At 49.0% G+C, this 14081-nt stretch overlaps 1 protein-coding gene across 1 annotated transcript in view; it reads right to left on the bottom strand.

Annotated features, from left to right (window-relative positions):
* Positions 1-5048, bottom strand: part of FAM163B (family with sequence similarity 163 member B) — a 47472-nt gene extending 42424 nt beyond the window's left edge. Inside the window, exon 1 of the mRNA XM_058159422.1 lies at positions 4693-5048. The gene's annotated coding sequence lies outside the window, so the exon portion shown is untranslated. The remainder of the gene's footprint in view (positions 1-4692) is intronic.
* Between the last annotated feature and the right edge of the window lie 9033 nt (positions 5049-14081).

The raw sequence follows: 14081 nt of genomic DNA, 5'->3' as shown, positions 1-14081 counted from the left end.
TCAAATATAATATTTTGTACCCAATATGCAGAGATCATGGGGGGGGGGGGGCGGATTTGGTATGGGGTTAAGGCAGAAGGCTAGAAACCAGAAGGGTGCGAGTTCTAGTTCTTCCTTAGGCATAAAGCCAGTTGTGTGCCTTGGTCCAGGCACTTCTCAGTGTGTGCCTTGGTCCAGGAACTTCCAGGAAGAAAGCAAGGGAAGCCACTTCCAAAAAAAGGTTGCCAGGGAAACTGCTGTGACTTGTCCAGGCAGTCCCCAGGAATCAACACTGACTTGAAGGGGCCAAAAAAGTGCCAAGAGCCAGCTCCCTTGAGGGTCCCTCCGTAATGCTGCTCTCAACTGCAACAGTGATGGGTCCACATTGGAAGAGCCCAAAGGCCAGTCTGGAAACAGATGGTGCTCAAGAAAGTTTATCAGCACGGTTAAGGGTTGGCACTGACACAGTAAACACACAATACAGTCCATCACAAACGAGACCAAGGCAAGGTCTGGATTAGGAGTGTTTCCCCAGAAGTCTCACGGGCAAAGTTGGCAATTCTGGAGGTCTCCCCACTGCACTGGGTTTCTCCAAGGCCAGGTAGCCAGTGACAATGTGTGTCTTGAAAGACACAACCTCTATGACCGCTTTGGAGATAGCAGCCTACGGATATACCTGCGCAATCTGGGCTGCTGCCTGGCAGGATCAATGCCGAAGCCCGTGAATGTTGGTGAGCTTATCTCACCAAGTTGAAAAGAATAAAAAGAGCTAAATTGTGTGTGTGGGGGGGGAATGTAATGCTCATCTAAGGCTCAATAGACTTGAGAGACTATTACAGCACAACCTGCACAAAGCACTGGGGAAGCCGCATGATGTGCAAGTTAGCGGGATGACAAATCTGCTCCATTGTGGCAAAGCAGCCCCTGGACTCCCCACGCAAAGACCGCCCAAAATGGAGGGGGCCATTCCTTCACGGGAATTCGTTTTCAGGACTCTCCCCCCAAACCCAACCTCTTCTGCATGAATCCAGGGTGCCCAGGGAAGATGTCCCTGCCCGCTCTTCTCAGTCCCAGCAGAGGGTGCCTCTCTTTCTAACTGATCATCTGGCTCTCTGTTTTCTGATTGTTTTTCTCATTTCATATTTAACCGACTGTGGGTTCCCCTGAGGGCTCAAACCGAGTAGCCCCGAGGGCTGCAAATGACACAAAGAGAACTAGATAAGTGGAGGGAATGGCCTCCTCTATTATTATTATTTTTTTCATTTTCCTCCCCAACGTGAGATCTGATTTAGCCAGCATTGCTCAGAGAAAGAGGCAAGTAAACGGGGGGAACCAATACTCAGAAAACGTTTTGATTTGAAACCCAGAGCAACTTTTAAAAATTCTTTGAATGTGACATTTGGATTACATTAAATATGTTTGCTTTATTTCCGTTTCCCCCCCCCCCCAACACAAATCAATTAAAGCAGTTTTCATTACTGAAACATAAACAACTGAAATATGGCAATGATAGCAATGGAGGAGGGAACACAGGGACCGTAATCTGAATGTTATATTCAAACACACTCAAAATATTATCAGAAGAAGATTTTGATTGGAACAGGCCTGTCAATATTTTAGTTCTGAAATACATCACACTCGCATTTGATAGTATATTCTATCTACAAGGAGGAATTTGTGAGATTTCATTTTGGGGAGCAAAACCAAATTATCAAAGAGACCAAATTTTCCAAAGCTGCTGCAAGGAACGAAGGCTGGTCTCCTTTCCTTCGGCTGCCAGCTAACCAAAGAAATCTTGGCACCAAGATGAGCCCTGCAAACAAATTTCTGCTTTTTAAGCAGCACTAAATGCAGAACCTGACTCTTGGCAGAACACTCCCCTCCCCCAAAGACCCACTCCATCCGCCCAAAATGCCCCCTCAGCCAGAAGGACCGGTGCTTTGGTCTCTACCCTCCCCTGCCCACAGATACCCACACATTTAGGAAATCTATTCTGGCATGAGGGATTCTTGGGCCTCTTTGTGTCTCTCAGGTTTTAGGAACACAGTAACCTACTTCTTTTTTCACCAAACTCTTAAGGGCTAATTGTTTTAACAAGGATTCTAATTTGAAGATTAATGTGCATTGCTTTAATTTTGTATTGTTTCATGCTTTTTGTAGTTGTTAGCCAACTTGGAAGATAGAAAAAAACAGAAAATCAGCCATAGGTTAGCAACAACAATTTGCATTTTAGCCTGAAATATTGCATGTTTGGCTCCAATGACATAGTGGAAATGCTGTACATGCACTGGACTGACTACCATCTTGCCACAGCTGGGCTGGCCTGGGTCATGGCTCTGGTTGCAGCATGGCGGTGGACCCCAAAACCAGAGGTGGACAGTTCTGGGATGGAAGAGTGGGTGCTAGAGAAGCACGAGTTCAAAACATGCTCCACTCAGCCTTCTAAATGACAAGGCTGAGTTTATCCAGCTGTGACCTTGGCTGCTGCTTCTAAGACTTACTTTCTGGGTGAATTGGAGGAGAATCCCCTGGTTTATGATCTAAAGATGCTTCAAAAAGGTCTCCCTGAGTTTAAGGGGCAAAGGGATTTTATACGCATGTTACATGAATGCTTTTTTCCAACTTCCGTGATGTTTAATTTAATCACTGCAATATATACACGTTCTTTATTGTACTGTCACCGATCTGTTACTTCGTTTCTTTGATTTAAAAAAGTGCACGGTAGGACGTATTTGTGGGGCCAAACAATGGACTAGCAACCAAACTAGGTGCCTGTGGACAGTCCAGCCAGCCCCCCCCCCCGCTCATCCCCACTTGACAGGATAGCAGAAGTAAAAGCTCAAGTATTCCCCCCCCCCCCCCGCCAACAGACCAGGTGCAGCAAGCAGGATCCTCTCAGGGACCTCGAAATCTCCAGGATAAATAAAGAGAAGAGGAACTGCAGCTGTAACAAGCACAGCAAAACAAAACCGAACCTCACAGCCACACTCCTCCTCCCCACACTTGGCATCATCTGGAGAGCAGGCACCAACACGCAGCCCACGATTTGTGGGCGGCCATCAAAACGCAGATGCGGAATCGAAGATGATCGGGTGCTTCGCGGCACCCCAGTCCCTGAAAGGATCCATTTGGGAGACTCTCCCCCCCCCCACCCCCACAGCAAAGCAGGGCTCTTGCTTTCCCTGAGCTGGGCTCCCTGTTGTTGTTCGATCAAAACATTTTCTGGCCTCCCACCCTTCTCTCCATCCCTGCAAATAAAGTTGCTCACCTTTCCATACACACACACACACACACACAAACCGGCCGTGAGCTCTGGTCAATTCCCACTCCTGCTCTGTCCTGGAAAGCTGCCTGGTCAGTCTCTGGACTCCCTGTGGAGAATCTGCCCTCCTTTCCTGGAGCTGGAAAAGCAAACCTTGCAAGGAACCAATGGTGCTGTTCCCCACAGAAAGCTCAAGGGTGACCCTCTTGCCCAAACGGGGTGTGTGTGTGTGTGTCTCTCTCTCTCTAAGCCCTTCTCTCACAACGATTGAGGCACAAGGCTTTCCGGCCACAAACAGGGCCTGCCGCTTCCTTCACCCTCCTTTCAGCCCCCAGGGCCCCTGCAGTTGTCTGTCCTCCAGGGCTCCAGGTCTTGGGCTTCCGGCTCACACCGAGTGCTGCGGCCCCAGCACATCTGCTTCAGAGAGGCCAAGACAAGCCCCAGGAAGGAGCAGAGCCTGCTGGGGCAAGCCAAGGTCAACCGGACCCCTCTTGCAACTGGACCCTTCCTGCTCTCTTGCAGCCCAGCAAAGATCCTCCACACACCTGTCCTCCAGGTACCAGTCAGCTTCCCCTTGAAAGCCCCCCAGGCCCACTCCTCTCGCACACCTGTGGCCGCAAATCTCCGGCCTTTCCGGAAAGTGCTTCCAGCCACCTTCCCCCTTGGCCGGGGCCGAGGATTCCGGCAGGGAGCCTGGCTGTGGTTTGAGATGCCTCCAGCACCCTTCCTTTCGGCGGCCTTTCTCTTCAGGGCGTGAGGAAAAAAGACCCGGAAAGCGCCGCGGGGAGGAAGCAGCATTTTCCCCGCTTCCCCCGACAGGCGCCCGTCTCGGCTGCGGATGGTTCAGTTGCTCACAGGCAGAGAAGCGGCGGTCAGCCTCCCTCCGACGAGCCTGGCGGTTGCCCCTCGGCCTGAGCCACGGGCCGGGCCGCTCTTTGCCCAGCTCCGGACCAAGCGCGGGCTCCGGAATCCCTCCCACCCCAAATTCTCAGCTGCTCTGCCCGGCGCCCGTAGAGGCCGCCCTCCGTCCTTCCTTCCTTCCCTCCCGCAGCCCGAAAAGGCCAGGCCAGGCCGGGCTGGGCACCGCCTCCGCCCCCCGGCGCCCTCCGGGAAGCGGCTCTCAAGGGCTGCGCCGGCTTGCAAACGCCCGAGCGGCTCCCTGCTTCTCTGCCCCCCGCGCCCGGCCGTCCCTCGGTGGCTCCCGTTTCGGGCAGTGGCGCGGGCCCCGCATCCTGGCCGACCGGCAGCGCCGCCGCGGCTCCTCCGGGAAAAGCTCCGCCGTCCCCTCCGTCACGCGCGGCCGGAGCCGGAGCCGGAGCCAGAGCCTGAGCTGCGGCGGCAGAGCCGAGGCCGCGCGAGGAGGAGACGGCGGCGGAAGGGAGCTTCCGGAGCCGGCGGGCGGGCGGGCGGGCAGGGGGCGGGCAGCGGAGGCACCGCCGTCCATCTCTTACCTCCGACGCCTGGAAGGGAGCGGGACTCGCCGGCGCAGCTGCCCGTCTGCTTCAGGCGCGCACCGCCGCTGGCCGGGGCTTCCGCCGGGGGCGCATCGGGGAGCGAGGGAGGCGACCGGCCAGCCGGCACGGAGCTGCTTTCCCGCTGGCTGCACCGCCGCCGGGACCTTCCCGGGAGAGCCGCCCGCCAGTCGCGGCCGAGCCTGGAGCCGCGCCGCCCCCGCACCTGCCGCCCGGGAGAGCTGGGCTCGGCCGGCAAGAGAGGCTCGCTCGAGCAACGGCGCCTCCGGCCGCGGCTAAAGGGCAGAGCGACGCGGTGGGCTCGGACGCTGCCGACGGGCGGGAGCGAAGGATGCGCGCCGCCGTTCTCAGCAAGCGGGGGGGAGGAGGGGGGAAGAAGAGGAGGAAGAGGCGCGCACGCGCGAGGCGGCCCCGCGGGGGCGCCGTCGCTCCTCTGACCCCCCCGCCACGCCGGACCCGCCCCCTCAGCTGCGCGAGCCCGGACGCCTCCGCAGGTGCCGCTTCTGGCGCGGGGAGAGTCCCGACCGAGCGGCATCAGCAGCCTTGCCCCGCTTGCCCTCGGCCGGCGCCGAGGCCGCCCCGCTTCTCTCAGCCCCGCTCCGCCGCCGCCGCCGCCTGCTAATGGAGGCTCCGGGACGAGGGGCTGCGGGCAGCGGGGCCGCTTCGGCGGGCCTCTTCTCTGGCTGTGGGACCGGCTGCGCTCCGTCGGCAGGGGCCGCCCTGGGCAAGGTGGAAGGCCGGCTCTGGTCCGGGACGGTCAGCCGCGCCTCCCCAACAGGGCCCCGAGCCCGCTCTGGCCGGCTTTGCGCCTCCGTCCCCACAAGAGCAGCTGTTTGTGGGTCGCTGCCCCGGATGCCCCCCCGCCACCCTCCCGGACTCCGGCGGCGCCTGCCGAAGGCGAGCGGGGCGAAGGGCGTTTCCCTGCCTGCTCGCCTTCTCCCCTGGGCGGCAGCAGCGGTGTTGGCGCGTGTGGATGGGGACTCTGGGCGATGCTCCTCTTGCTAGAATTAGGCTTCTTAAAGGTGCTGGCAACCGCCGAGGACCCTCGGTTCTCCTTCTCCAACTCTCCTCCGGGGCTTTGTAAAGAGACCTCTTGTAACCTGAGCCGCAACTTAAGCCTCCCAGAATCGTTGACAAGTACAAGTTTAATAAATTGTGGTTTGTCATACAATCAGCTGGATGCGGAGATTCTCGGTCCTCCAGGTCCTGGTTGTCCCAAAGGTGCTTTTTCAGGAGGCAACTGGACTTTCTGGGGTTTTCTTTGAAGACGTTTTGCTTCTCATCCCAGAAGTTTCTTCAGCTCTGACAGGATACTGGGGAATGGAAGGATTGATATTCCTTGCAGATAGTAATTTCAAAAGAAAAAACCAGAAAGTCCAGTTGCCTCCTGAAAAAGCACTTTTGGGAGAACCATGACCTGGATGACTGAGAATCTCTACAGACTTCTAGCTATACAATTTGGGATGAACGCCCTTGGAATGAGTAGGAATGGATTTCTAGAGGAAAAATTGCAGACTACGGGAACCATTAGCACCATTCAAGTGACCCTGAGGACACAGATAAACCTCCAGGTGCTTCAACAACCCTCTAAATTAAAGGATGCAAATGACCAGCTGTCTGCAAAGAGCATAAATCTTTCCATTCCCCACTATCCTGTCAGAGCTGAAGAAGCTTCTTGGATGAGAAGCAAAATGTCTTCAAAAGAAAAAACAAGAAAGTCCAGTTGCCTCCTGAAAAAGCACCTTTGGGACAATCAGCCGAATGGTTAGTCTGGACTTGGCATTTTATCCTATTAATAATAAATTATTATTATTACACCTAAGGGTAAGTTGAGACAGAGACATTTGTGTGTGCATCCACTAAGACTTGGAGCCCACTGTTTAACATTAAACTATTACTGATGGATTATTTCTTACATTGCCTACACTTTAGAACAACGCATTTGCAGGTGCCTGAAGGTGAATCTATAAGTAAACCACAGATCTAACTGGTCTTCTGGATGGACTAAATCATATGAAGAATGGCTGCAGGTTTTGGGTCCGGCTAGTCTAAAGAAAAGAAGAATTAGGGGTGACATGGTAGCTGTGTCCCAGTATTTGAGGGGCTGCCATAAAGAAGAGGGGTTCAAATTATTCTTCAAAGCACCAGAGGCCAGGACAAGAAGCAACAGATGGAAACTAATCAAAGAGAGAAGCAAACTTCCTAACAGTGAGGCCAATTAACCAGTGGAACAGAAGTTGCCTTCAGAAATTGTGGATGACCATCACTGGAGGCTTTTAAGGAGAGACTAGACAGCCACTTGCCTGAAATAGTATAGGTTCTGCTTGAGCAGAGGGATGGGCTAGAAGACCTCCAAGGTCCCTTCCAGCTCTATTCTGATTCTGTCATCCTTTATTGTATGAAAATTCTTGTATGAAAAGCAGAAGAGATAGTGCAGGAAGCTTAGAGGAGCAAGAAGCCAAGAGGGATTTGTGTGGATGGACAAGAAAAAAAATAGATCTTATACTTTTGAATCATCCTGTAGTAATATTAGAGAAAGAGACTGAGGGAGCTAGGTATGTCTAGCCCATCAAGGAGAAGGACTGGGGAGTCATGATAACTGTCTCCCAGTATTTGAGGGCCTGTCACAGAGAAGAGAGGATTGACTTGTTCTCCAAAATACCAGAGGGCAGCACAAGAACCAATGGGTGGAAGTGTCAACTGTCCAATTAGTGAACCCAAAACAAGGAAATACTTGAAGGAGAATTGAATTCCCAAAAGTAATACTTTATTGGGTACACTATGTTGCTGCTGAAGAAACAAAACCAGCTCTAGTTTTCTTGGCACAAATGCTGGCCCAGTTAAACAATACCTTCCCCTTCTCCCCACCCTGGGTGATCACGTTGTCCAATTATGAGACATCCTCTTGTCATGGGAATAGTCCATCTCTTTCTCAAGCACCTGAAGTGGTGACCTTGATGGCTTCCATGCTCTCAGGATCTCTGCATACATTCTCCGCATTCCATTTCCCCCTTCCCTCCCCACCCCATTCATTGGCAAGTTGAAAAGCATTAAGGTTTGAAAGAAGCAAAGTGGTTCAATCTTGACAAGCTTGTTAGACATCCAACCTAAAAGTAAGGAGAAATTTCCCGACAGTGAGAACAATCAATCAATGGAAGAGCTTCCTTGGAGTTGTGGCTGCTCCATCGCTGGAGGTTTTAGACTGGACAACCTTTGTCCGGGATGGTATTCAGCAAATATTTTGCCTTCCTACTCTTCCAATCATCTCTGCCTCTTACCTTTTTCTATCTTTCCACTTGCCCTGGGCCAGAACATCTCCTCTCCCCACCCCACCAAGCAGGTCAATCCCAATTCTGCTGGACCTTTTCAAAGTCTTGGAGACATGGCTGTGTTCCAGGCCACAGGGGTCTGAATGTCAGTTAGAGTCCATGAATTGGTCATACCAATTAGTCAATTGGTCATACTGAGGCTGTTTGCTGTTTACCTAGCCCTATTTGTTTGGGGTAATATGTTGTTTTTAATTATGATTGGCTGCCCAGGGTCACTGCTGAGATGGGTGGCCATATAAATTAATTGCCTAACCCAAAAGAAGAGTTATAAAACTGAGTGACCATTATATTGTTTTGGGATTGACCTCAAAAGTACAGGATTGGTTGGATAATGTTAATGACGGTGTTCTTTATTATTATTCTGATGGCTGCAAGCAAATCTATTCACATTGAAGCTGTTTTTTGTCTTCCTTAGTTAAAAAATAATCTGAATTTGCTCGATAGTTAAATTGCTGTTGCCACAGAAAGCGTTAGCATGCATAAACAACAACAACATGCGTTAGCATGCATAAACCTGTTGTTGTTGCTTTAAAAAGTGTTGTTTTAAAATTGAACATATCCTTTTCTTGTCAAGCTATGAGTTGTGATTGCCACATAAGTGCTGGTGTGCACTAATAATATAAAACTAGAATCAGGAGGAATCCTGGATCATCTAGTACAGAACTTCCTTGCTTTTTATAAATGTCTCCATTTGTTGCTATTACTGGATGATCTTTGGAAAGGACTAGACCGAAATTGTAGGATGTATCTGGTAGGGTTTTTTCCCCATCAACAGCTGAGGCAGAAATAGACTTGGTAGCTTTTGTTCATCTGCTGTTCTCCTTAGCCAGATTGCAAAAAAGGCCCGTCTGGTGTTTTTAAAAAAACCAGCTGCTGAAAGTAAAACCCAGTTACCACCCGCACACAACAGTCCCTTCCCACATGCGAATTTTTACTAATAAATAAGGATTGTGTAATTTTTCTGGGAAACAAAATCATAATTTTGAATAATTTCGGTGAAGGGAAATCAGCAACCACTTGAAAATGTAAAAGAAACATTTACATTATTCAGATATTACGTTATAATATTGGTTGCTTTGGTTTTTAAAATTGATCTTCAGAAGTGTTGCTGACGCATTAAATGAGGGATTAAAGCAGGCAGTTCTCCTCAGAGCTACCGTCAGAGAGATGGCTGGTGGCATTGCAATCTGACTGAAATTGAAGGAAGAGATGGAGAGGCGAGGAAAAAGACAGGCTGCTGTCCAGGTAAACAAAGTGAGCTCCTTGCCTGGAGGCTTCTGCCATTTACCACCAGACCGAACTCCATCTCCTCCTGTGATTGTCTTGATCCAATTTATGGGATGCTGATCAAGTTAGCTACCCTGACTCAGAGCACTGGGGGAGTGGGGAGCTGAGATGCAACGCACAGAGGCACCAGCCGCAGGTCAGAGGCACCAGGCTCTCTCTGGCCTTCCCTTTCCCCTTTTCTGGCAGTACATAATATTTTTTATTCACATCCTCCATAACTTGAGCCATCTCTTCAAGAAGAGACTGGATGTTTGTCAGAAATGGTATACAGGGTCTCTTGCTTAGGCAGGGGGTTGGACTAGATGACCTACAAAGTCCCTTCCAACTCTGTTAATCTGTCATGGCTGAGGCACAGCTGAGAACTGTGGGGTTTCCATATTTCATCCGCCTCCTTTTTGGATTTTATCCTATGCTGCAAAGTGGCATGGACTTATTTGTGTAAAACATTTTTTTGAAAAGCCTCAAATAAATTTTAAAAAATACTTCTGTTTGGGAGCCTCTACAATATCAACTGCATTTAATGTATTGCTTTTCAAGCATCCATTGCAAATTAAAAATCACTGAAGTGATGGCCATGCCCCACCTTGAGAAAGTTCAGGTGGTTCTTGATTTACAACAGTTCGTTTAGTGCCCGTTCAAAGTGACAGTGGCACAGGAAAAAGTGACATGACCGTTTTTCACACTTAACAACTGTTTCCGCATCCTCCTTGTTGCACGGTCAAAATATGGGTGCTTGGCAGCTGGCTCACATTCATGACGGTCACAGTGTCCTGGGGTCATGCGACCACCTTCTGCAAACTTCTGACCAGCAAAGTCAACAGGGAAATCAGATTCACTTAACTGTGGCAAGAAAGGTGATAAAACGGAGTAAAATTCACTTAAAGCTGTCTCATTTAGCAACAGAAATGTTGCTTCAGACGAGCCCAAACACTCTGCAACAACCCAGAACAGCAGAAAAAGGAAATAGAGCATCTATGCAACACATTCGAACAAAATGGATATCCACACCACTTTATCAAAAAGTCCCTGACCGTTCAACCCAATACAGCACAACCAACACCAGCCCTAAAAAGAATCACACTGCCATACATCAAGGAGATCTCAGAAGCCACCAATGGACTCCTCCAACCACATGGAATCAGCACAGCCCACAAGCCAACTAAAGCCTTTCAAAAAAATCCCAAGAGACCCAACAACCCCAGAAGGAAAAACAGGAGTCATCTACATAACATACAATGTAAGGACTCAACAACCATTATATTGCACAAACAGACAGAAGACTGGCAGAACGCAGCCACAAGCATCAACTGGCAGTCAGAAGACATGATGAAAATTCTTTCATTGCATAACATATAAGACAGATTTAGAGCCAGGGTGGCGCAGTGTTTAGAGTGCAGTACTGCAGGCTCCTACTGCTGCCTGCCAGCTGCCTGCAGTTTGGCAGTTCGAATCTCACCAGGCTCAAGGTTGACTCAGCCTTCCGTCCTTCCAAGGTGGGTAAAATGAGGACCTGGATGGTCACCAAGCCACCACACACAGAGAGTACCAAGGACCCCACATGGTGCTACTTACAATACAAATGTTCTCTTCTATAGGTGGCATGACTTGGGCTCCTGATCAGTCATAGCTGAAGAGTCCAAGTCACTTGCAAAGTTCCTGTTTCAATAGGTAAGACTGTATAAAACAGTGTTTAAAAGGGAATGCCATTTATTTATTTGTTTATTTATTTATTCTATTTTTATGCCACTCATCTCCCATACAAGGTGACTCCTGGTGGCTTACAGGTTGTAAAACAAGTAAAAAAATAGTTAAAAGATTAAACTATTAAACCAATATACAGTTAAAATATTATTAAGAACTGATTGAAGAGAGCTAAGAGCCAGAATGGATGAGGATGCTCTCAACTGTGAGCCAGATGTTTAGACTGGATTTGGCAATTTTGTCCACCTATCAAGTCCTTCCCTCCCAAGGATTTGGGAGAGGCAGATGTTGTTGTGTGAGGGTATTAAAGGTGTTGTTGCAGGATGTGAGCTGTTCCAAATCAAGCTGCCTTTTGCAATTTACTGATGGTGGTTTTGTCAATGCTGATTGTGCTCAAATGGTACTCCAGATGTTTTGGGATTGAACCCAAAGCAGCCATTACTATCGGTACTACCTTTGCTTGCTTCTGCCACAGTTTTTCTATTTCTATTTGCAGGTCTTTTTATTTTGTGATCTTCTTCAATTCTTTCTCTTCTGCTGTCTTCAGGTACTTCTGCGTCCACTGACCAGACTTTTTTGTTTTTCTTATTAACAATTGTTATATCTGAAGTGCCATGTGGTAGGCACTGTCTGCTTGAATTCTGAAGTCCCAAAGTACCTTAGTGTCATGGCTGAAGCTTGGCTTGCTTTGCGAGCCCTGCTCGCAGCCAAATAAGAAGCAAGAGGTGGGGGAAGGAATGGGTTCGAATGCAAGGGAGGGGGTAATGAAATGCAAGAGCACTGACTCGGAGCCAAGATCACCTGCTGGGAAAGTCCACTAGTTGAAGAGTCTGTTCCCAAAACACACTCAACATAATTGATTGGAGGGAATAAAATGACAATGGGAGGGTGACAGAACATTTAACTATGCTCTTTGCACGCAAAAACGTTAAAATTGGCTTTGCTACTTCTATATCCATGTCAGCTCGGTCAATTGTACTCTTGGCCAGAGAAAACTGTTTCAGGAGTCTTTATTTGCTGCATGAACTGCATGGGATAGTTGATATTTAGCACCTTTATTTTCTATCACTTTGCCCATTTTGTGGCCCTACCAATTCTTGCTTACAGGCAAATGATATTTCTTGTAGATCTTCCCATGCAACACTGGAGTCCAGCCAAACAGTCCTCAGCTATTGCTACTCCACAATGCGGAGCCTTGCGATGGAGAAAATATGACTCAAAAGGACTTAGTTGATGACCAATTGCACTTCTCAGTAAAATCATACTCATAACTTAGATGTTACCTTTGGTTAGGGTTGTTGTCATTGTCGACACTGTTCTTTGGTGGCTTCAAGCAAGCTTGACCCCTGGCCCTGCAGCTTTCTTTGCAACCTTTTGAGAACTGTTTGGCCTTCTTCCTAGGGCTGAGACTGATAAATGGAATGGACCCATAGTGACCAACTCTTCCTCTTTGTTGAGATATTGTTCTTGGTTTGATCTTACTAGAAGAATTTTCAGTTCAAAATAATTTGTATTCAAAAACTCTACTGTTTGAGCATTTTATTGATAGAATACTAAAACTCTTGTCGTGGCCTCTAACTGGACAAAACAGTGAATTATCAGGCAACAAGTTTTGAATGGAGGTACTTCAAATAGGTCAACTTCCATGCTGAGCCCTCTTCCAAGGGCCCAGAAAGGAGAGATGCCCAGGGCTGGGTGGCCCCAAGAGACACTGTGGCCTAAAGGGTCATGTTGGGATGGTGAAGCCAGAGAAGATCTCGCTCTAGTCTCCCACCGCCAGAAATGAATGCTTCCGGCTACTACGACCCTTTTTGTGTAGTTGAAGTCATGAAGCTGCTCCTTTGAACTCTGGCCTAGGCGCTTGCCTTTCCTCTGAGCAGGTTCTCCCTCCAGATGCATGTATTCCAGATGTGTGATCAGCACATCGTGCAAGAAGGAATTGAATGTTGAAGGCAGTGAGAAATTTGCTTCTGGATGGACACCACAGACTTTGCACCTGCTGCCCTTCACGCCTGCCTGTAGTGGAGAGGGCGTTGGAAGAAAAAAATCCAGGTCCAATTCCAAGCTGGGAATAAAATGGAGGCTGATTAGAAAGAAAGATTCTGTTACATTGGTGAACAGAACCAACACACACACATTGTGCAGTTCTGGGTCAGCTGACAAAATGGAGTTGAGAGTGGGTGGGTTTTATACTTTCTGGATCCCTATGAAGGGGTCATGGCTGGCTCTATAGGCAAAAGGGGAAATGCAAATCCTAGGAATTTGTCTGAGCTAATCTTGTCAATCTGTGGCTTGTTGCTTATCTGAAGTTTCTGTCTGACCCAGTCTTTCTGGATGGATGACCAAATCTGCATTTCTAAAAACTGGCTTCCTCAGTTTCTGCTCGAAGCAGGGAGACTGTCTGGCTTCTGCCTCCCTTAAGATTCCTCCTCTCCCCCAATTCTCCTTTAGGGGAAATATTCTATCCTGCCTTTTTAATATTCCCCAAAATATTTCATTCTCTAGGAGGGTGCTGACTTTCTACAAGGGGCAATTGCAAATTCTGGGGCATTAGGGCTTAGCATAAGGGCAGGTCTCTGCAATCATGGAGTGGCCTTTGGGGAGAAATCCCAGCCTCCATTCATTGTTGGTACACCAGGGTGAGACTTTCTGGCCACTCAGCAGTTCCCACAAAGTCTCATCTCTGGCTCCATTTTGGAGGAGGGAAGAAAGGAGCAGAGAAAGAGAGACAAAGCACACACAGGATTGGGAGACAAATCAACTTCCAGGCCAGCCTTTCAAAAAGCATTAAAAGGACATTAAAAAAGAAAAAAAACCCATCCAGTCCAGTTAAATTCCCATTGATGATGTCCACAAACAATTAAAGGCAATTAGAGAGAAGCAGAAAGCGCCAAGCGCCAGGGGCCCCAGGGGGAGGGGGAAGGAGGAGGAGGAGGACACAAGCAGGGCTGTTCAGTGGCCCAATCTGATTTTCCACCCACCAAATGTAATTAAGGGGAATTACCGATCCAGTTGCTAGGAGGGTCTCTTTATAAATGAGAAGAGCTGAGG

The sequence above is a fragment of the Ahaetulla prasina genome, chromosome 16 (assembly GCF_028640845.1).
Source record: "Ahaetulla prasina isolate Xishuangbanna chromosome 16, ASM2864084v1, whole genome shotgun sequence".
Classification (NCBI taxonomy): Eukaryota; Metazoa; Chordata; class Lepidosauria; order Squamata; family Colubridae; genus Ahaetulla; species Ahaetulla prasina.
The sequence above is the reverse complement of the archived record's forward strand: the minus strand, read 5'-3'. Positions and strand labels throughout refer to the sequence as shown.